This window comes from Canis aureus, chromosome 38 (genome assembly GCF_053574225.1).
Source record: "Canis aureus isolate CA01 chromosome 38, VMU_Caureus_v.1.0, whole genome shotgun sequence".
In the NCBI taxonomy this organism is placed as follows: Eukaryota; Metazoa; Chordata; class Mammalia; order Carnivora; family Canidae; genus Canis; species Canis aureus.
The window spans coordinates 11157516-11170037 of record NC_135648.1 but is presented as its reverse complement, the minus strand read 5'-3'; the positions used below and the strand labels follow the sequence as shown (position 1 = coordinate 11170037).

Below are 12522 nucleotides of genomic sequence, written 5' to 3'. Positions count from 1 at the left end.
TTTATCCCATGCACCTCTCTTTCTACAAGTCCCACTCCTGAAGGCTTGATTGCCTGTGGCTGCTAGCAAATGCCATGCTGCTTCATGCCATGCACCGTTGCTCATGCTTTTCCTTTTGTCTAGAGCATCTGTCCTACTCTATTTGCTAATTAATGTTTAAATAAATATTTCCTAAATGGAAATAAACTGGATGATTGAAAGACATCCACTTGTTCTATACATTCTACAGGTCCCCCAACTTAAAAATATAATGTGTATAATATGGTAAACCAAGTGGTTTTAAATTTGTATAAGCTGGAGAGGTCTATATTTATAAACAGGAAAACTATTTAGGCAAGTGAAAAAAACTAGACCAGAATCGATTAATTACTTTATAAGTGAACAAACACTCTAAAAGAGAGTCTAAGAAAATATGGAAATAACTTTAAGGGAAATTTTTTAAAAATGAATTTGTGCCAGACAGCTTGCTAGGCAATGGTTTTAATGTCTCAATTATTCCTTAGAGAAGCAGCATCCTTTCTTTATTAGACATTCTAGGGCAGTTAAATAATGTCAAAAGATATTACTTCTCTTTCTTGATGTAAGCATTTTAACCACTCAGATCATAAAGGTCAAATTAACAGAGCTTTCATTTATTTGTACTCAACTAACCTAATACAGTAAGTTTCTCTTAATACGTTAATACTACTACAGCTAAACTTATGTCTGATGACTTCGTTTTGCAAAACAGCACAATGATTTCAGTCACCATACTGTAATATAATTTTCCTTTTATCAAGGTCATTCAGCACCAGCTTTCCAGACTTCAACTGCAGAGATGGGTCATTTCATTGGTAAATTTGAGAAAAATAAAAGGGTACAGGCACATTAGAGGGCTTGGGCCTTTGGTTTTTATTTTAGCATTGAACTAAGCTATAATACTTCCTTTGAAAGACATTAAGAATTAATTGTATCTAAATCTAAGTTTTAAAAGTGGCTTCTAACACATTGGATAAGATACATTTAACTTTCTAAAGATGAGAAAATAAACAGCACCTATTTCTCAGATCTCAGGAAAAAAATCATTAAGTCTCAAGTACTAGGCTTTTCTTCAGCCAATGGTCAAGGATCAGAGGGAAAAGCAATTGAATGGAAAAGGCACTAGACTCACACAGCTCTATTCAGTCTGCCAGAGCCCACTCACACAGAGGACAGAGAAAATAACATCCTTACAGTAAAATGTCTGAATTCTCAATTAACTATAATAGTGCTTCTGTGATCAACACTACTTGAAGAAGACTTAAGCACATGCACTGTAAGTTTTCACTAGAGGACCAAAAGAAAAACCATGATTCATATAATGTCTTTATACCTCTTGCTTGATCAGGAAAACAGATTAGAATGCAAATATCTAATTTCCCCCATTTCATGTTGAAACTTCACTTACCCCCTCCATTTAAGTCGTCTACTCGCCCACCAACCCTCCCCGAAAGTTCATTAAGTATCTGCCTCATGAAAGGCTCTGTGGGATGCAATACTGCTTTACTCAGCTGTGGAAAGGGATGTATGTACACAAAGGGGCAGCAGTATTTGGCCAGTAAACTGGTTTTTGTTGTTTTATCTTCCTTTTTATTTTCCCCCCTATCAGAGTATCTTAAAATGTTTTGAATTTGAAGAACTTTACCTAGGAATGCCCTTGCTAGTGTGCAGGTACATCCCCAACACAAAGCTACTTCATATTATATGTGTGTGGATGTATGTACATACATATGTATTATCTGCCTGGACCCTGAAGGCATTTGAGCTTTGGACTCCGAAAATAAATGAGTAATAATAGTTTCTTTACAGTTCACAAAGTCCTATTACATACCTTATTTCACCTTATCTTTTATTATCCCTATTTTAGGGATGAGGAAACTAAAGCTTAAAAACTGATTTCTCCAAGGTTATGCAGCCAGTAAATCATGGATCTTGGAGAAGTTACTCCGATTTCTGGCTCCATGCTGTTTTGCTTGCACTCTACCAGAAGTGGCTACCACATGGTCCTGTGAGTAATGAGGTGATGGGAGTGAGGCCCCTGAATGACAAGAGAGATGCCTTTCTGGCAGGGAGGTTTTCAGATAAGGTTTTAACTGAAATGTATTTTGATGAATGGGCAAGATTTCCACAGACTGACATGAAGTGTGATGTTTCAAATGTAAAAATAGTTGGAACAAAGTGACAGAAGCTGGAAGGCCCCAGACACATTCAGGATGCATGAACCAGGGAGAATAGGGACGCAGAGATGGAAAGGGAAGTTGAAGCCCTAATGGCAAAGACCCAGACAGGAAGAAGAGGAATTTACATTCTATCTGGTAAACCAAGGGGTGGCACTGGAAGATTCAGAAGTCAAATGGGTCAGATGGACCACGTTAGGATTTGAGGAAGAGTTGATGACGGTGTGAAAGAAAGCAGAGAATAAAAGACTAAAAAAAAAAGAGTTTGGCTGAGTCAGTGGCCAAGAGACTAAAGGAGAAAATCGGGGGCAAAGTATGTAGGTTACTTGTTGACCTCCTTCAAAACGTTTATTTTGCTTGAAAACAGTAAAAACTTACTTGGCAGTTCCTAAAATGATGGCTGAAAATATTAACAGAATTTCAGCCTATAGGATGGATTCACATTCAAGCAGAAGGACAGAAAGGCAGGTGGGCACATCGGACAGTCTATGGGACCAGGAATCAGCAGGTTGGCCTTGGCTCTGCGTCTTCCTATTCACGTCACTTCCATGTCTTCCTTAACGTTCTCTTTTAAAAGGTGGGCAGAACAAATCTGTTGTCCTTCACAAAACTGAATACCATGCGAAGGAGACAACTGTGATACTACAGCTGTTGTTAAAGTCTTCATAACTGACAGTAACACAGAAACTTCAGCAATAAATTGACTCTGTATCATGAGCCAATGTTTATAAAACCACCGGAGAAGTAACACTCATATCTGTTATTGGAGTTTCAAAGGAAGGCCACGGCATTTCCATTTATCATTTTTTATTTAATAGAAGATGATTTAACTTACTTTCATATTTAATGTGATCGGGAAATCAAGTTAGGAAGTCCATGTAAGTTGGAAATTATGTTTAAAGTTTTTACAGCTAGTTAAGATTACGAAAACTTGCCATTTGTTAAAAGAGAAATTAATTTGGTAAATCCAAATGAATATTACATTCTGGATTAAAGAAGCCATATATCAAAAAAGTTATTAAGTTCACAGCTTTAAAAAAAAGCTCTATTTTTAGATAAATAGCAAGACCTCTAATTCATGTCTGATCTTTGCGCCTTAGAAAGCATCTGTTTTCTTCACTGTATAGTTAGCACAATCATTGAATTCTATTTTGGCTATTCTGGCTACAAAAATCACCTTTTTAACTGCTAATTTCATCATATGGCATCTTATATATATATTATATATTAGCAATGACACAAATATGCTACGGAGTTACAGGTTTAATTCAAATTAATGTCACTTTCATTTCTAATAGGATCCATTCCAAAATTCTATTTCAGAATTTTATTTGATAAAATATAAGCATAGACTTAACCACCAAGCCTCAGAACATGTTAATTGCAAACACATTTTTATGTACTTTGTGGGCAAGTAAACAAATTCTTACTTTCAGTTTTAAATTTTTTGTAATAGCACAGTGGAGGTGGAGATGGAAATAAAAAAGGGTACCACTCTGAATTTTACTGTGGAATATGTGTAGGAAGGTATAAAATTAAAATGACAGGAGTCAGTGTTTACCATACAGTATTTCAAGGATTTATTTTAAGTCTAATGATAATCTTAAGTGTATAAAGAATGACAGATACTCCTTTATTATGTATTAAATTAAAAACATAACAATGATTCCATTCCAAACCATAGTGTATGTGAAAAACCAATGTGACTGCATACTTAGGATATATTAATAAAGAATAATCTGAAATGTATACACAGAAATTAAACAGTGTATCTGGAGATTAATAAGGGGAAGACCTCTGTGTAAGGAACAAACTGAACATAGCTGGTTACTGTGCTTCCTTTCAATGACACTTCTGGGTAACTGCAATCAAAAGGAAATAAAAGCAGACACTCAATATGATCACTATCTGATCCTGATTCAAATGGGCATTTCCTCTTTTTTTGTACTAAATACTTACATGAAATGATGATACAACCCCATGTATTTCTTTCTTCTCTTTTTGATTCCAAAATGGATCTATGGCAACGATCATCTAACAACCGCCTAAGTGCTTGTTTTATGAATCTGGCCCTTACTCAAGAAGTTACATTGAAAAGTCTTTTAATCTCCTTCTGAAAAGAATTTACTGGATTGCATTTAAGTTCAAGTTCAAGGGTATTAAAATGTACAAAGGAGAGTGAAAAAGGTGCTAGGTTATAGATTTTAACTTCTTAACTAGAAAACTGACTCAAAATAGATTTTCTAATTTACAATGAATCAAAAGAGAAAACATTAGACCATAGCAAAAGTGGCACAAATGTATCAAAAACCAAATGAATAAACATTTGAGGAGATTTATTATTAGAAATTGCAATAAATTTTGGAAAGATGAATTGATTTTAGTTAAAAGGTATAACTGACAATTTATTGGGCGGGAAGATGCATTATTTTCCAATTGTTATCCATCTACAGTAAAACTGATTTGTGTCCTATTGTATTTTATGGAAAAGGAGAGTGCAACTTTCAGTGATTTAGATTAAATGTATTAATCATAACCAGGCACTGTGAACTATATATCTACTATTAAAGAAGATTTTTGACATTTAATTCTGTAGCAATATTTTGGCTCTGTACCACTCTTCCTAAATCCAATTCCTGCTACAGTTGGCAGATTTCTCCCTTTTAATTTTATGAGGCTTAAAGTAGCATTTAACCACCCATGCGGTAAATAATGCGGGATTAGAAATATTTAGTGTTTTGTTTCCCTTTCAAGAGTGGTAATCCATCAAGTCCAAAAATGTTCTCTAAAATTTTTCTATATTTTTGGCAATCTCTAATATATGAGATCATAAAAACTATAAAATTAAATAAAATGCATTACATAGCCAGAATAGATCTGCTTTCTAAAGAACTGCCTTAACCTGAAAGAGCAGGGAGAGACATTTTTGAACCAGAAACGTGGAATCCTTATTGAAACACAAAACAAAATAAAATAAAAGATATGAAGTAAAACATGATAACTAGATTAGAAGCTTTTGATTTTGTTCCCACAGGTAACAAATCTTAATGTCGGTGTGTAAAATAATTCTGAAACAGCTTGGTCATTTAAGATCTATCTAAAACACACACTCTTACAAGACAAGGTATTCAGATTCTATAGGAAAATGATTACTGAACACGTAAGATGTTCTAGGTATTTGGCTAAGTGCTCATAAGAGTAAAAACGAATTTTAAGTTTAGTACAACTATCACATGATGGACATTTACTCCCCCGAAATAAATGTGGTTAAAAAAAAAAAAGAAAAAAAACAAGTGAGGCACAAAGACAAAAATGAACTGATTAACCTATGGGAGTTAATATTCTAACCACAATTTTGAATAATATTGAACATTTTTGTATTTAACATGTGAGCTTAAAAATAATTAAAAACTTCAATTAAAAGTCTGTTACTAAATCAAAATAATCACCAGAAGTGAACCTGACTTTAAACAAAATCAAATTCCTATTTTAAAACTTTAATTCATATGAAATGTTAATTTTGGCTATTAGGGAATCCAAATTATTACAATAATCACACTATAACTGCATGTGGTACTTTAAGATCTATCAAAGTAATAAAGTAACCTGTCAAACAAGTAATTATCTATATTTAATCTATATATAAAACAAATGGCCCAGAAATGAGTAAAGTCTGTAATTCACTCAAGACATGTTGATGCCATACATTCATGGTGAGAACATCTAATTTCTTCATACATATTCATATCTTCATTCACTTTTAACAAAGTTTATGATTATGACTGTTGGGAAAACAGTGTCTGTCCTTCTAGTGTCTAAATGAAATCTTGGATTACTGACCAGCAGTAAGATATAATCTAAAATATGTGTGTTCATGTTTGTGTAAAAGCCCGTTTTCATACATAGTGTCCGCTGTGCCCTCCATGCCCTTCACAGTGCTACACCGTGGAGCTGGGAGTTAAATGTCGGGAGAAATAGAGAACTGATCCAGTCAGCTAGACAGCCAGAACCTTAAGGATCATTCCAATGGAAATAAAGGCATTTCAATTGCAAACATTAGACACAATACATACAATAATGTGTTGGCAATGTGTTTGTAACATATACAATTACATGCATTAAGTTGCTGAGGAAACAGGATGACTCTAAGATTTTGTTTGATCCAGGAAGAGTTAGATTAATTGATATTTCCTATAAACAGCCAACTCCAAAGGCTGGGCATATCAGTATTTTATGAAGCTAAACGGGGAAGTAGGTTAGGGAAAAGTTGTGACATTAATAAATATGAAAAAGGCAAATGCCAAATTTGCAGCATGAATTAAATTATTTATTTCAATGCAATCAGCAACAATTTAAAAGGGTGAACTAAAGATTCAATGACAAAAATTCTTCAATCTTTCCTTGAAATGAGAACGCTATCATATTTTGAAGATGACAACTTTTACAAGTTGACAAGAAATTTAAGTTTCAAGCCTCATGGTATTTTCAAAAGACAATCACTATAGCTCCAGCTAAAAATACAGAAAAGAGTATAACTTCTGGAAATTTTCATCTCTAAAAGGATTGGAATTCAGACCTAGCTCTGATCCTTCTTAATGAAGCTAATGCTTTGAAAATCTGTGAATCCATAAAATGGGAATTACCATAACATGTCTATCACCAGGCGGATGGAGACTGTAAAGGTGCTCTTTACAAAAATACCCAATGCTATTTAAATATTTATTGCTGCACTGACCTTTACAGATAGGAAGAAAACCTAACTGACAGGTAACAGAAAATTTACCTTCTAATAGAAATGTTAGTGTTGGCAAAAACTTAATAAGTGAAATCCACATGTTAAATCAGAGGACAGGAGAGAAAACATGTGAGTTGGAAGTAGAAGAGTTGATGGGAGGAATGAACAGCCTATTTATGTGGTGAAAACTCTTACACTGAAAAATAAAACCTCTATCCAATTCAACAGATTTAACTTCATCAACCAAACTCAGAATGATCTGCCCAATATATTCATTAAATTGACCAAACTACCTGACTGAAGTGGATTATTTCTAGGCCATTAGGCCTAGACATTTTTTTGAGACATTAAAAATTTAAGTGTAAATATATTTTTTACCCTTCAATGAGACATTAAAAATTAAGTGTAAATATATTTTTTACCCTTCAAGGAGAGGCTGTATAGCTTGATGGTTATGTCCTTGGGAAGCTGGCCATGGGGCTAGAGAGTCTGTATCCTGACACTACCAGTTACAAGTCATGACCCTTAAACAAGTCATTTAAACCATTTGTCCATGTTTCCTGGTTTATAAGATACAGTGGAGAATAATATTTACTTTGGTAGGATTTTTTTTGAACATTACATGAATGAACATACATAAAGAGATTAGAATACCACCTGGCAGATAATAGGAACTCAAAAAATGGGGAGAGAGGGTGGCAAAAAAAAGCAAGCTGACTAAAGCAGCAGATTCCAGGAAGGTTCAGAAATTGGAGGTGCCAGGTAACTCCGAAACAGGTAATTTATTAAAAAAAGAAAAAGTTGATCCCGATTCCAATCCTCAGTCAGTCTTATCATGTTACCACTGCTACCCTATACCACAGCAGAAGCTCAACATTTATATAAAAATGTTAAACTATAATGAGTACTGGGTGTTATATGCAACTAATGAAAATCACAACTCTACCTCTGAAACTAATAAAACATTATATGTTAATTAACTAGATTTAAATAAAATAAAAATTTAAAAACCTAAATAAATAAATAAATAAATAAATAAATAAATAAATAAGTTAAACCAGAAAGGGGCCATACTGATGGGTGACATAATATACCTTTACTAGGTCAGAGGAATTCAGTGGAAGTCAGCACACTGAATGCTCCCTGTCCTCTGCTTTCAAAGTAGAATGTTGGCTAGTGGACTCAACACTGTCCCACTCACCAACCTTGAGGCAGAAGAGTACTTAATAGGAGATTATTTCCAAGGGAAATCCCTATTGAATAGCAACATTTAAGGATTTTCCAACCAAAAGGTACATTAAGCCCTGCATCTGCATACTAGGCATCCAATAAATTTGTTGTTGTTGTTGTTGTTTTTAGTGCTTTGTGAAATGAAATCCTATCTGCCGTTGCATCAGGAAATACATAAAAGGACAAATTAAAAACAATGAAGAATTTTGACACTAATATTGGGAGGAAAGGATGTTACTTAAGGGTGAGCTGGCTATGTAACCAGTGGTGGAAAACGCCCTAAAAAACAAAGGGGTGGGGGAATGCCTGGGTGGCTCAGTGGTTTAGCACCTGCCTTTGGCCCAGGGTGTGATCCTGGAGTCCTGGGATCGAGTCCCACACCGGGCTCCTTGCATGGAGCCTGCTTCTCCCTCTGTGTCTCTGTCTCTGATGAATAAATAAATAAAATAATAAAAAACCCCACAGAGGGGTGATAACCAATAATCGCCAGCAACACTCTCAACATTATAGAGCACATCTGTGCCTGAGCTGGATTCCTGTCACAGGGGTGCTATATGCACCTGTGGATATAATACAAACATAAGCAGAAGAATAAAACAGGGGCAGGAGGGAAAATGCCATTTCAGAAGATGGAACAATCTCTCAAAGGTGAAGAGCTGGAGGAAGTTTTGAAGAAAAGGCAAAGAATTTGATCTGTTCCTTAAGGTGCATGAATCTAAGAGTAAATAGAGGGATGTGCTGCTGTGAGCCAAGGTATAGAATGCATGAATGTGGCTGAACAGGAGAAAGTGGAAGGAGGCGTGGGGGTGTTGAGAATATATAACCATCTGGGAAGGAGTGAAGTGGGTGAGACTTCCTAGGTGAGCAGTGAATTTAGAAAGGAACAAACCTAGATTTTTATGATGAAGGCAGTGAAAACTATTTATTTATTTATTATTTATTTATTTATTTATTTATTTATTTATTTATTTGTCGGGCATCATCATGTTTTAAAAATGTTTACTTGGAGTTACATGGGATATGGATCTGAGGGAGGAAACCGGAAGACAGATCAGGGACATGACTAACGTGTTATCAAAATGTAAGGTTATGAGTAACTACCCTAAGGCACTGATAGATGAAACCGGAAAGAAGGGGTTAACAGGACAGATAAAAAGGTGAAATTCAGACATCTCTAGATGCGGAGAGAGCCAAGGATTAAAGAGAACACATAGACTTAAGTTTAAATTGAAGAATGAAAAACCACTTAGGATCAGTGCTTCCCTTCACAAATGTTAGGTCTCCCTTCTCTCTGTCTCTTTCTCAGTTAATTTTTGTTAACCAAACTGAAAGGTACTGAGGACAAAGGTGTGTCTTACTCATTTTGTATTCCTGGCCCTTCCCACAATAAGGATGTCAGAAGCCTTCATGGTATGTGTGTACAACTGAACCAAGAAATCTGTGGCTGAAAACACATAGGCAAGACACCAAGTTTCTGGGTCAGATCTAACATATACTTATTTACTCATCCAACAAATGGTATAAAATACTCTGATAAAATGTTTTTGTGGATCAAAAAATGAGAGGAGTCTATGAAAAATACATGTAAATGAATCGGAAGGGGAGGAAACCTAAGTAGTAATTGTTTACTTTTTAAAGACTGTAGATTCTAAAGAAGTATTTCCAGACTACATACTTCAAAATCTATACAAATCTGAAAAACCTCAAAAAGACCCAAGTGCATGCTATTAAATATTACTACAATTATACTGCAACCTAAATATAATGTTGTAAGTTCAGACCTGCATTCACCTGGAACACTATAATGGTGAGCTGTCTATAACCAATGATCAGATTTAAATATGAAGTTCTAAGACAAAGATGCTGTATTAGGAATGGCTAACGTCACCACTTCTTTTGTATCCAAAGAGATCATGAAACTTCTACTACTTTTTCCCTCAGAAAGCACTGGTCAATGTTTTAGACAGCTGTCATTTAACAACAAAAGTTTTACAGGTTTAACTGGCTTAAAATACTTATAAAATACCTGTTGGAATACATCTCTGGTTTGTCAGAATCCCGTCGCCTGGATGACAGGCAACAAATATTTGGTTGGCATTTTCTAACTATAGCACAGGGAACCCCTTTTATTTATATGGCTTTTTTGTGAATTCTCAGTTGTTCAAACTGACCTTCAGTTGGAGGATTTGCAGGTGACTTCAATATAGAAAGCGCTTGTTAAATATTATTTGGAAGTGTTCTACCCATCATTGATTTTGAACTTTTCTGATATTAGATATCCGACATATCTGAAGGCAAATTAGAAAACTGAGTTTTATAGACCATCAGAATAATTCTATCAGCAACATAAAAGGCAGAAAACCAAAGTTGAAGCTTTGAAGAAAATGAAATGTTTGCAACATTTCTGTTTCTCTGATTTTGATAAGAAAGAAAGAAAGAAAGAAAGAAAGAAAGAAAGAAAGAAAGAAAGAAAGAAAGAAAACTAATGGGGACTCTGGCAATGTCACCACCGTTTTAAAGAGCAATGAGGAAGAGGGGTATTGAGTCTTCATCTGTGGAATCCAATGATTACCAAACATCAGTCTTAATTTCTAAAAAAGGAACATTTTAGAACATATTTCAAAGGTTTCTCAGGATAAAGGGAGTAATTTTAAAATGATAAACATAATCCTTACATTTTCTAAAAACTTCAAATGTTTTTTAAGGAGACTCAAATCCCCTTTCCAATCTTTAAACAAGCCATTTCTTTTCCAACAGTGTGATAACCTAAGAACTTATGGACAAATACCAAAATGAAAAAAAAATTTAAATGAAAGCATGGCAGTTCATGTATTTTTGAAAATGTAATAGAGACTATTTGCCCTGCACAATATTTAAGTGGCCACAGAGGCAGAACTACTACACTACAATATTAAATTTCAAAGCAGACATTATGATTAAATCCAAAGAAGAAAACCAAACACTATATAAATGCATGGCACCTGCAAACTTTCTTTTAACGAAAAAATTTTAAAGCACCAATAGTAATTTTGTTCTTTATAAACAAAAATGACATTCTTCTATGTGCAGGCATACCCTACAGTGACATTTAAAAATCATGATCAGCCTGGTCAGAAAACAGGGGGAAAGTCTAGGACCTATGCTTACTTCATGAATAAATGGGTTGGAATGATGCACACCCTTGTTTCTTTTCCCAGGTTGTTATAAGAGTAATGAGAGGAAACCACTAGATTAGCCAAGGCTGAAAATTATTACAGCCAACAAATCATATACCTCTAATCAACTTCATGTTCTGTAATCATGTCACATTACCCTGTTGAATCTTCTCCATGGCCATTCTGTTTACTTACTCACCTCCTCCCCCAACCAAGTTTATTTTTACTCCTTAAAATATAAGCTCCGGAATCCCTGGGTGGCGCAGCGGTTTGGTGCCTGCCTTTGGCCCAGGGCGCGATCCTGGAGACCCGGGATCGAATCCCACGTCGGCCTCCCAGTGCATGGAGCCTGCTTCTCCCTCTGCCTGTGTCTCTGCCCCTCTCTCTCTCTCTATGACTATAAATAGTCATATTTATTTATAAATAAATAAAAAATTAAAAAAAAATATAAGCTCTTGGAACCTTGTCTGCCATGCTCACTACATTAACCCCCAGGTCCTAGAACAGTATCTAGCACACAGTAGAGACTCAGTAAATATTTTTTGAGTAGATACTATTTAAAAGTCAACCAGATTGTTGAGTCCAATAAAATACAGAGGTTCGATTTACTGTGGATCCCATCTACTGGGGGGACAGGGACATAGCTTAGATCCCTGACATAGAACTATAACCACCCAATACAGCACCCTTTATACTGCTGTCCATGTGATCTCTCAAAACAAATCTGATTACCTTAACCATCCTGCACCCCCCAGAGATTACATCAGTTTGTATCCATTCCCATGGACCAAAGAGTCTGAAACGATCTAATTCCTACCTACCTCGCCAACCAAACCCTGTCTACCATATACTTCTCCACACAAATGTATACCTTATATACACTTCAGCAATACTGGATTCAGTTTCCTGATATTCCATGCTGTTTTATATATAAGCCTTGCCCATCCATGCCCTTCTGTCTGCCAATTCCATCCCCAGTGAGTTAGTACCTAACTCACACCTGAAGTCCCAGCTAACCAATCTTCCTCCTGTATGAAGTCTGTCCAAGTTTCATTGAAAAGGAGTAGGAAAAAAAGGAGCAGAGCAAGGGAGATATTGAGAGTATCATCATGGATGAAGCACACATGTGACAGCTCTCCAGTACACTATACAGGCTTGGAGAGATAATGAAGGACCATGAAAAGTAAGCAGAGAAAACAGTAGAAAA

At 35.4% G+C, this 12522-nt stretch overlaps 1 protein-coding gene across 5 annotated transcripts in view; it reads right to left on the bottom strand.

The window, feature by feature from the left end:
• GPATCH2 (G-patch domain containing 2) overlaps positions 1–12522 on the bottom strand; it is a 170445-nt gene that overhangs the window by 131090 nt on the left and 26833 nt on the right. The window lies entirely within an intron of this gene.